Source organism: Oryctolagus cuniculus, chromosome 12 (genome assembly GCF_964237555.1).
Source record: "Oryctolagus cuniculus chromosome 12, mOryCun1.1, whole genome shotgun sequence".
Lineage (NCBI taxonomy): Eukaryota > Metazoa > Chordata > Mammalia > Lagomorpha > Leporidae > Oryctolagus > Oryctolagus cuniculus.
The window spans coordinates 112,932,958-112,943,252 of record NC_091443.1 but is presented as its reverse complement, the minus strand read 5'-3'; the positions used below and the strand labels follow the sequence as shown (position 1 = coordinate 112,943,252).

General features: G+C 45.1%; 1 long non-coding RNA gene across 1 annotated transcript; it reads right to left on the bottom strand.

The window, feature by feature from the left end:
• Nucleotides 1-477: 477 nt before the first annotated feature.
• On the bottom strand, nt 478-9,831 carry LOC138844768 (uncharacterized). The gene is made up of 2 exons (XR_011381156.1): nt 9,620-9,831; nt 478-653 (listed from the first exon to the last, which is right to left on the bottom strand). It is a non-coding gene; the product is annotated as an uncharacterized lncRNA (long non-coding RNA).
• Between the last annotated feature and the right edge of the window lie 464 nt (nt 9,832-10,295).

Sequence of the window (10,295 nt, the reverse complement as noted above, 5' to 3'; positions counted from 1 at the left end):
GCAATGCCAACATCACATATGGATCCTGAGTTTGTGTTCCCACTGCTCCACTTCCAATGAAGTTCCCTGCTAATGCACCTTGGAAAATTGCCAAAGATGGCCCAAGTGTTTGGACTCCTGCCCGCACATGGGGAGACCTGAAAGAAGCTCCTGGCTCCTGTCTTCAGCCTGGCCCAGTCCTGGCCATTGTGACCATTTGGGGAGTGAAACAGTATATGTAAATTCTCTCTCTCTCTCTCTCTCTCTCTGCTCTCTTTCCTTCTTGCTCTCTCTCTGCCTTTCAAATAAACAAATGCAAATCTTAAAAATAATAATGTGGACTAAGAACCATCTTTCCCCTTATTTCCCAAAGGAAAGTGTGTTCAATTTAGGAAATACAGAAAAGAAAAAGTAACTCACCCAAGCCTCAAGATAACCACAGCTAATGCTCTGGAGTATCTTTCCCAGTACATGGTGTGCATTCATTCCAAGGAAGGAGATCCTGTGGGAGTCAGGGTAGCCACTTCTTCCTTTTTCAGGGGAATGCAGTAGGTTAGGCTTCTCATGGCAGTTCTAGGTGCCTGGTGTTGAGGGTGCTGGGTTGAATTGCATAACACTGACAAGGGCTGATGAAAGAGGTGGCTTTTAATTCCCACAGCCACCTTTAGAATAACCTAGACAAGAATGCAGAACTTTTGTTATACAGGTTGTGATTATTAATCCTGTTTTTATTATTTGTCCTTTAGTTTTTTTAATTTTGAATCTCATTCAAAAGTTTCAAACTTGTGTACCATACACTTTGGGACATGCTCAAGCTGAATCACACCAAATGGTAGAGTTAGAAATGTGCCAGGGGATTCCAATCAATCCCATCGAGGTGGCATGTACCAATGCCATCTCACTAGTCCAAGTGATCAATTTCAGTTCATGAGTGATCATAATGATAGGATTAAGTGTCAAAGGGATCACATAAACAAGACTAGTGTCTGCTAATACTAACTGATAGAATTAAAAAGAAGAGAACATGGGAAGCAGGATACACAGCAGACTCATCAAATGGCAGATGTCCTAAACAGCACTCTGGCCTCAGAATCAGCCTTTAAGGCATTTGGATATGGCTGAAAAGTCCATGAGAGTATTTCAGGCATGGAAAGCCAAGACACTCTGGCAAAAAAAAAAAAAAAAACTAAATGAAAGATCTCTGTGAGTGGGATCCCAGTGGAAAGAACAGGTCATCAAAAAAAAGAGGTACCTTTCTCTGAAGGGAGAGAGAACTTCCACTTTGACTATGACCTTGTGTAAATAAGATCAGAGTTGGCGAACTCAGAAGGCTTCCATAGCCTTGACAACTCATGACAAGAGCCTAGAGAGATTACTGATGCCATAAATAAGAGTGTTAAAATGTTAAGTCAACAACAGGAGTCACTGTGCACTTACTCCTCAAGTAGGATCTCTGTCCTTAATGTGTTGTTCAATGTGAATTAATGCTATAACTGGTACTCAAACAGTATTTTACACTTTATGTTCTCTGTGGGTGCAAACTGTTGAAAGCTTTACTTAATATATGCTAAATTGATCTTCCATATATAAAGATAATTGAAAATGAATCTGGATGTGAATGGAAGGGAAGAGGGCTGGGAGATGAGAGGGTTGCTGGTGGGAGGGAAGTTATGTGGGGAAAAAGCCATTGTAATCCATAAACTGTACTTTGGAAATTTATATTTACTAAATAAAAGCTAAAAAAAATAACGAAGCCTTTTATATTTTCTGGGTCTGTTGTCAGACCTTAAAACATTTTCTGTCACCATGCTTATCAGCATTTTATGAAATATATTTGACATTATGATTTAGCATTATTAACTTTACATTTGGAATTTGTTTTTTGATATGGTTTCAGCTATTTGTGGAGTGAACCAGTAAATGGAGGAATCTCAATCTTTCGCGTGCTCTCTCCTTCTCTCTCTGCCAATGCCTTTCAAAAAAAAATCTTAAAAAAAAAGAAAGATAAGTTGAATTGGAAGGCCTTTTCATGTTTCTTCTACCCTCAGGACAGGAATGTAAATACCTGCCTGGGTATATAAGCTTCCAAGTCAGACCCCAGATGATGAATGTGTACATTGGCAGGATCTGTGATCTTCTAAGGGCTAGGGCTTAATTGCATAGCATGCATGCTTGCTTTGTAAGTTGACGTGTTCTGTAAATGGTGGGTTTTCTTTAATAGCCTTTGCTTTTTAGAACATTTTCAGACTTAAAGAAAAAGCAGTTAGTATAGAGAACTTCCATAAACTGGAGAAAGCATGAAGTGAAGGGGGAAGAATTTCATACCTTGGAGTGAAAAGTTGTTACTGTGTCTGGGGATGGAGTCATTGTGGAAGTGGACATGGATGGCAGGCTGAAGACAGCTAGGAGCACATTGTGGCAGGGTTGTGTGTTCTAAGAGTGGGATTAGGAGACCATGGTTACTAATGCCTTTTTATTTTTTTTAACAGTTTATTCCTCTGCTTAGAGTGGTCTGTCTCCTTTCAGCTGGCAAGGTTGTACGTCAACTTCACATTATGCTTTATTTCTTAGGAAATATAACTCAGTTTAAAATAATTTGAACTGACCTAAATGTTGTTGCTCTTATACCGTTTATGGCAATTTTAGGTAGATTCCCTAAGTGGGACTGAATTATGAGTAGAGACAGAAGACTTCAAGTATAGCTTATTAATATTCAGAGATAAAGTAGTCTTTAAACAAGGATAGAAGATTTTGTGTATTAAGTGAGAGAAAACCTTATTTGTTTTAGTGACTTAGATTATCGATTTTTCTGCTACACTCCTAACACTTTTCTTGTATTTCAGGCTGTGATAGTGAAGAATTCCATGGCCAAGTCTCTGTACAATATTCTGTTTGGATAGTTTTTCGAATTAACCATGCACTTCTGAATAGTGAAGATTTGGAGCACAATGCCAAGGTAAAGATGCCTTAGAATATAATATTTTTTTCATGAAAACCATTTCAATAAACTGGTTAATTCAGGAAATTTTAAAACATAAAATCACATAATTAAATCACCCTTTTGTATGTTTTTTATTGCCGTTTTCAGAGGACTGTCTTTCCAAAGCTTTTTTCTTATGTTATTGATATGTTGATGGTGCACATATAGATACAGTAATGCTGTTTGTATTGTCTCAAACCTGAATTTGTTTTACCTGAGATCTCTTGAAATAAGTTCTGTATTACTGTATATATGGTTTGCATTATGTTTCATAATTTTATAGTATCTCGTATGTTCTGTTATGTATGTACTTCCATAAAGCCTGCATATTTAGTATGTAAGTTAAAGTGCTTTATTAACCTTTAATTTTTAGGAAAATTATGGCTTTCAGAATCAGGACAAAAATTATATATTAAAATATAACCTTTCAGATAATTCATTTTTGTTACAAACAGTGCTGTAGCAAATATTCTTTTTTATTTAAGATTTATTATTTATTTGAAGGGCAGAGTGACAGAGAGGGAGAGATAGATATTAAATCCACTGGTTCTCTCTCCAGATGGCTGCAACAGCTGGAGACGGCTGGGCCAAACCAAAGCCGGAAGCCCAGAACTCTGGGTTTCAATGTGGGTGGCAGGGGCCCAAGTACTTGGGCAATCTGCTGCTTTGCCAGATACTTGAGCAGGAAGCTGGATCAGAAGTGGAGCAGCCAGGACCCAAACTGGTGCTCTTATGAGTGCCTGGCATCTCAGGTGGTGGCTTAACCTGCTGTGCCACAGCTCCATCCCCCACCAAATATTCTTACTTTGTGCTCATTTTTCTAGGATAAAAATCTTCAAAATGGAATTACTGGATTTAAGGACTTCTGTGTTTTAAAACTTGGTGGTACACTGAGTGTGTGGCCTGCTGGTTAAGAAACCATTTCGGACACATACATGTTCCACATTGGAGTTCCTGGGTGTGAGGCCTGGCGTCAGCTTCTGATCTGAGCTTCCTGCTAATACAGACCTTGGGAGGCGGTAGGTGATGGCTCTAGTGCTAGGGGCCCTGCTACCCATGTGGGAGACCTGGAAGGAGCCCCCAGTTCCTGGCTTCAGCCTGTCCCAATCCCACCTGTATATGGCTGGGCATTTGGGGAGGGAACCAACAGTTTGAGCTCTCTGTTTCTCTCGCTGTTTTTCTTTCTCTTCCTTTACCTCTCAAATAAAATTAAATAAAAATAAAAAAAATTGATTGGTGTTGCAGCGAAATTGCTTTCCAAAAAATATTGGACTTGGAAAGTAGTATATGTAATTGCCAAACATCTTACCCACGTTGGAAATGATTAGTGTTTGTATCTCCTAACCTGATAAGGGACACTGTCCCCTCATATTACTATACTGTTCAGTGATAAAAGTTTTGTGAAAAATATCCTTGTACTGTTGATATTTTTTTTCATTCCTTCTTAGGATCTACTTATTTTGATTGTTCTGGAGATGCACAGGATCACATATATTTTGTATTTAACTAGTTACTTAGTTACTTTTAAGATTTATTGATTGATTTGAAAGACACAGTTAGAAGGAGAGACAGAGAGATTGATCTTCTTCCACTGGTTCACTGTCCAAAATGCTGCAACAGCCCAGCTGGCAGGCTGCAGGTGGGAGTTTGGAACTTCATCCAGGTCTCCTGTGTCAGGCACAGGGGCCCAACCATTTGGGGCATCTTCTGCAGCTTTCCAGGTGCATTAGCCAGGAACTGGATCAGAAGTAGAGCAGCTGGGGCTCAAATTGCTGCCCATATGGGATGCTGGCATCACAGGCAGAGGCTTATTACCCCACTGTGCTACTACATGGGCCCCGTTACTTGAGTTTTAAGATTTGTTTATACTACCTGATTTTGTTTTTATGTAATGAATTCTGCCATTCTTTTCTTTTACAATCCAAAGCTTATCTTTTAAAATTTTTGAGTATAATTTGGAAGTAAGAAAAATTTTCAGAATTAACAAATGATTTGTTTTTATACATATCATTTAATAAACACTGTAACTATATGAGCAAAAGAACATTTAATTTCTAGAGTGTGCCCTACAGACCCTTAGCAGAATTGAGCCTCTTAGTGTCCTAGATGTCCAGATGCTCTGTAGTTAGAATGGAGTTGTAACTCCATGGATCTTTTTTTCCAGTTGCTTGTGTCTCCGTTTCATTTCTGTGTTGTCACTTGCTTGTTCACTATCTTTGGTATGGCTCTTGCTTATTAAGAAGTGTGGTTTCACTCACTCCATATGTAGGAGCTGCAAATCCCACATAGCCGGGCCCCAGCACGTTCATCTCCATTGACGATGTACTGGACTATTTGTGATCTTCATAGTGTATGCCTTTTGTTTTATTACCAGTGATTATTAGCTAATGATGTAGTCTGCCCTCATGTTTGCATGCTAAGTTTTACAAAGCAAGACAACAGGAGTTGTGAATCTTGACAGTGTAGCTTCACCCCTCCCTGTTGGCCCCATTCTCACCCAGGTTGGGGATCTATAACTTAAGAAGCCAATTTTCTTAATTTGGATAATGACAACTCTATGCCGTGTCTCATTTCCCAAAGCAGTTTACTTGTGAGCAGTCTCCTATTTTGTGTGTTTATCTTTGCTATTTCAGTTTGGGATACCTAAAATGGCCTTTTTGGGGTTTCTGTTTTTATTGTGTTGGTTAGGGTGGTCTGGGAGTAGATATTAGCCCCTGTTGGGCCATGGAGGCATTATGAGTTAGGACCTGAACCCGACGAGGCTGAGCACAGTTGATGCAAAGCCTGGTGAAATGTTCCCTGCCCAGCAGAGCCCCCTCCTGGGAGATTGTCAACTGCCAGGACTGCCAAGGTTTAGGATTTTTTAGTTCTAAGAGGGCAAGGAGGCAGCAAGTTACAGCAGAGAAGACTTCATTTCAGGAGGGAGAGAATGGAGGGGTACAGGGAATGGGAGTTCGGTCTGTCAGGACAGAGGTCAAAGCGGGGTTGGTGCCACGCTTGGTTTCACTGGAGGGAGCCCTGTCTTGAAGGCAGGCAGAGTCCGGGGCCCGAGGCTTTGAGGCAGGTGAGGTGGAGTCTTGCTCTTTGTGAGGATGGAAGCTGGGGGGCACATGGGCAGAGAAGCAGGCAGGCAGGTGGAGCTGGGGTGCCCCTGTCACCAGGTGTGGTCAGGGCGCCAGGCTGGGTTGAGGAGCCCTTGACTGAGGCAGGCAGGGTGGGAGCTCCTGTCTATTATTCAGGCTGTGGCAGGGATCCTGTTGATGAGGCTGTTATGTTGGGGGTGCCACTGTCACTGTAGGCAGGAGCCTCTGTCATGGTGGCAGCTGGTCTCAGGCTTCCCTGTTATTGAGTCAGTCCAGGTTGCAGCACCCTAACAGAATCAGAAGATGTTGGGGTGCCCCTGTCACTGGAAACTTCTAGGATGTGGCACCCCTGGCAGATTGATTAGTGGTTGGGGTACCCCTGTCATGGAGGCAGAGCACACCTGTCCTTGAGTTTTCCAGGTGGGGCAACCCTGTCAGATTCAGGAGAGGTTGGGGCACCCCAGTCCTATTCAGGAGGGGTCGGGGCACCCCTGTTAGATTCAGGAGAGGTTGGGGCACCCCAGTAATATTTAGGAAAGGTTGGGGAGCCCCAGTCAGATGCATGAGGGGGTTGGGACACTCCAGTAAGATTAATGAGAAATTGGGGTGCCTCTGTAAGATTCTGGAGAGGTTGGGACACCCCAGTGAGTCTCAGGAGGGATTGAGGCACCTATGTTAGATTCAAGATAGATTAGAGCACCCCAATAATATTCAGGAGAGGATAGGGTGCCCCTGTCAGATTCAGGAGGGGTTGGGCATGACAGTTGTATTCAGGAGAGGTTGGGAGATGGCAGTCTGATTCAGGAGAGATTTGGTGTACCTCATCAGATTCAGGAGAGGTTGGGGTACCCCTGTCAGATTCAGGAAATGTTGAGCTGCCTCTGTGCTTTGAAGCAGTTTGTGTTGGGGCACCACTATCAGATTTAGGAAATGTCATTGTACCCCTGTCACTGACACATGCAGGGTTGGGGTGCCCAGTTGTGTAGCTGGTGGGGTGCTGGCAACCCTGTCATTGAGTCAGCTGGGCTTGGAGCACCCCTGTATGTGAAAGATGAGATGCCAGGGTGCACCTGTGAGATTCAGGCAAGGTCACAGTGCCCCTTTTGGTTTGGCAGGCCTAGTGGGACACCCCTTCTATGAAGCAGGTGGGGTCAGGTTGCACCTGTGAGATTTAGTCAAGGACAGGACACCTCTGATGGTGAGCCAGGCAGGGTTAGGGTGTCACTGGTTGAGTCAACCAAGATCAGGGCAAACCTGTAGGTGAGACGGGTCACATGGTGTGGCCTTGTTGGTGTTGCAGGCGGGTTGAGGCCTCCCTGTCAGTGTGGCAGGTGTGTTCATGGTGCCCTAGCAGTGTCATTGGTGTGTTCTGGGCACCCATGTTGGTGTGACATGCAGGTTCTCAGCATCCCTGTTGGTGTGGCAGGTGCCTCTGTAGGTGTGGAAGGAAGGTTGTGGGCATCTTTATCATTGAGGCGGGTTGTTCGGGGATCCTCCGCTGTGGCAGGCAGGTTCTGGAGGCTCCTGTCGGTGTTACAGGCTCTTTAGGGGCATCCCTGTGATTGAGTCAGGCAGTTCAGGAAGCCCTGTGGGTGATGTAGCATATTTGGGGGACCCCTGTTAGTGTGGCCGGCAGGTTTGGGGCATCCCTGTCAGTGTTACAAGCAGGTTTGAAACATCCCTGTCCTGAGGTGGACAGATTGTGGAGGCCATGTTGTGGCACACAGGATCTAGGTGCCCCTGTCCACATGGCAGGTGTTTTCAGGTATCGCTGTTGGTGTGGCTTGCAGGTTCAGGGCATCCCTGTTGGTATAGCTAGTGTGTTTATGGAGTGACCCTATTGGTGTGACTGGTGGGTCAGGGCATCACTGTTGGTGTGGCTGGTGGGTTTGGGGCATTCCTGTTGATGTTACAGGCAGGTCTGGAGCCTCCCTTTTGGTTGACGGCTAGGCTTGGGGCACCCCTGTTGATGTGGCTGGTAGGTTAGGGGCATCGTTGTTGGTATGGCTGGTGGGTTGGGGCCCCCCTGTTGTTGTTGTCAGGTTGGGGCTCCCCTGTTGGTGTGGCTGGCAGCTTTGGGGCATCCCTGTTGGTGTGGCTGACAGGTTCAGAGCATCCCTGTTGGTATGCCTGGTGGGTTCAGGGCATCCATGTTGGTGTGTTTGTCAGGTTTGGAGCATTCCTGTTGGTGTGTCTGGGAAGTTTGGGGCATTGCTGTAAGTGTGGCTGCTGGGTTTGGGTCGTCCAAGTTGGTTTTATAGGTGGGTTCAGGCGCCCCTCTCTTGAGGCAGGCGGGTCGGGGAGATGCTGTTGGTGGCTCTCCTGTGTCTGATGCAGGGGACACCTGGACACCCCTGTCAGTGAGGTGGGCATGTTGGGGAGCCCCCTTTGGTGATTCAGGTGTGATGCAGCACTCCTGTTGAGGTGCTCCTATTGGTAATTCAGTAGGGGCAGGCACAGCTCTGGGTGAATCAGGTTGAATCCCAGTGCCCCTGTCGGTGCTTTTGATGTGGTTGGGCCCTTCTGTGTATGAATAAGCCTGCATCCAGGCTCCCTGGAAGTCTGACAGATGTGGTGGGTGCCTCTGTCGGTGAGACTGACAGGGTCAAAGTGCCCCTTTGTGAGGCAGCCGTTGTGATGGTGTGCCTGCTGTGAGGCTGGCTGAATCCAGGTGCCCATTAGGTGAGGCAGGTGGTGTCACAATTTCCCTCCTGTGAGCTAAGCAGAGTCAGGGTGTCCCATGTGTAAGCTGTTGTTTGGTTGACTGGCTGAGGAGAAGGAGCCCTCACTCCCATTGCTTGCAGAGAGCCTCTTGTCTGCAGGGTCCATTTGCTTGTTCTTTATTGCATAAATAAAGAACCATGCTCCTTTTTGTACCAAATGAGGTACAGCAAGGCAGTAGAGGGACTGCCCCTGGGCCTCAGACTGCTCAGGGATAGGGCAGGGGCTGCTTCTCTCTCTACTGGGCCGCTCAGCTTGGGGCAGAGTGGGACACAGTGTGGATGCTGTTTCCCATTTGTTCTGCTGTATTATTCTTGAAGCTGCATTTGGCAGAGGTGAAAGGACTTTGGCCAGTCACTCCTACTCAGCCTGGCTCCAGGAGGTGAGGTCCCCACATTCAGACGTCCCCAGCACAGTGGCTGATAAACCCATTAGGGTCTGTCCTAGAGGTTAGCAGCCCAGCATCTGGAGTCAGACTGTCCAGAGGTGGAACTCCAGCAGGACGTTTCCCCTCCTGAAGCCTCAGTTTCCCCATCTGTAACCTGGAATGGATGCTCTTCCAGCATACCTGAATGCTCTCATGATAAGGACACTGAGGCATAGCTGGGTCCCTTTCTGAGAGTCTGGAGCATGGAGGGGAAATTGGAAGTGGGAAATGGCCGATGACTAAATGTCAGGATGCACAGGCCTGTAGAAAGATGAGGAACAGTTGAGAAAGCAGTGTTGGGCATTATTTTTTTATGGAGGAGTTTTTATAAAAATTTTACTGTATTTGTAATTGATAGACAATACCTGTATAAATGTATGGGTTGCCATGTGACAGAAGAGCAGGAATTATCACTTACTGGAGTCCTACCTGGTATCAGACAGATGGTGCCTTTCAACTCCTGGTGAAATTCCAGTTTGCACAGTAGATTCCAGTTCCCTTCAGTTCCTTGAAGGCACCGGAGAGAGTGGGTGGAGACCCCATTCAAATGACAATCAATTAAGTAGCACTCTGACCTCAGAATCAGCCCTTAAGGCATTCTGGTGGCTGAAGAGCCCACAAGAACATTTCAGGCATGGAAAACTGACACTGTGGAAAAATGTCCTACATGAAAGACCTCTGTGGGTGAGACCCCAGTGGAAAGAAGTGGCCATCAAAGAAGGATATACCTTTCTCTGAAGGGAGGAGAGAAAGTCCACTTTGCTTCTGGCATTGTCTAAACACTGACGAAGTTGGTGGACTTCAAAGGCTTCCGTAGCCTAGGCTGGTCATATCAAGAGCCTCAGGTGAGCAGTGACATCATACATATGAGTGTTAATTGTTAAATTAACAACAGGAGTCACTGTGCACTCTCTTTCCTTTCAGGACCTCTGTCCTCAATGAGTTGTATTATGAAAGTTACCAGTAAAACTTGTTCTCAAATATTTATTTCATTTTACTGTATTAAGTGGAGGATATTCTTATGTCTCATGAGTTTTAGTTATGCCTAAGTGAACAAATCCATTGCTTGTTTTTTAGGTGCTTCCTTGATTAATGAGAAAACTCG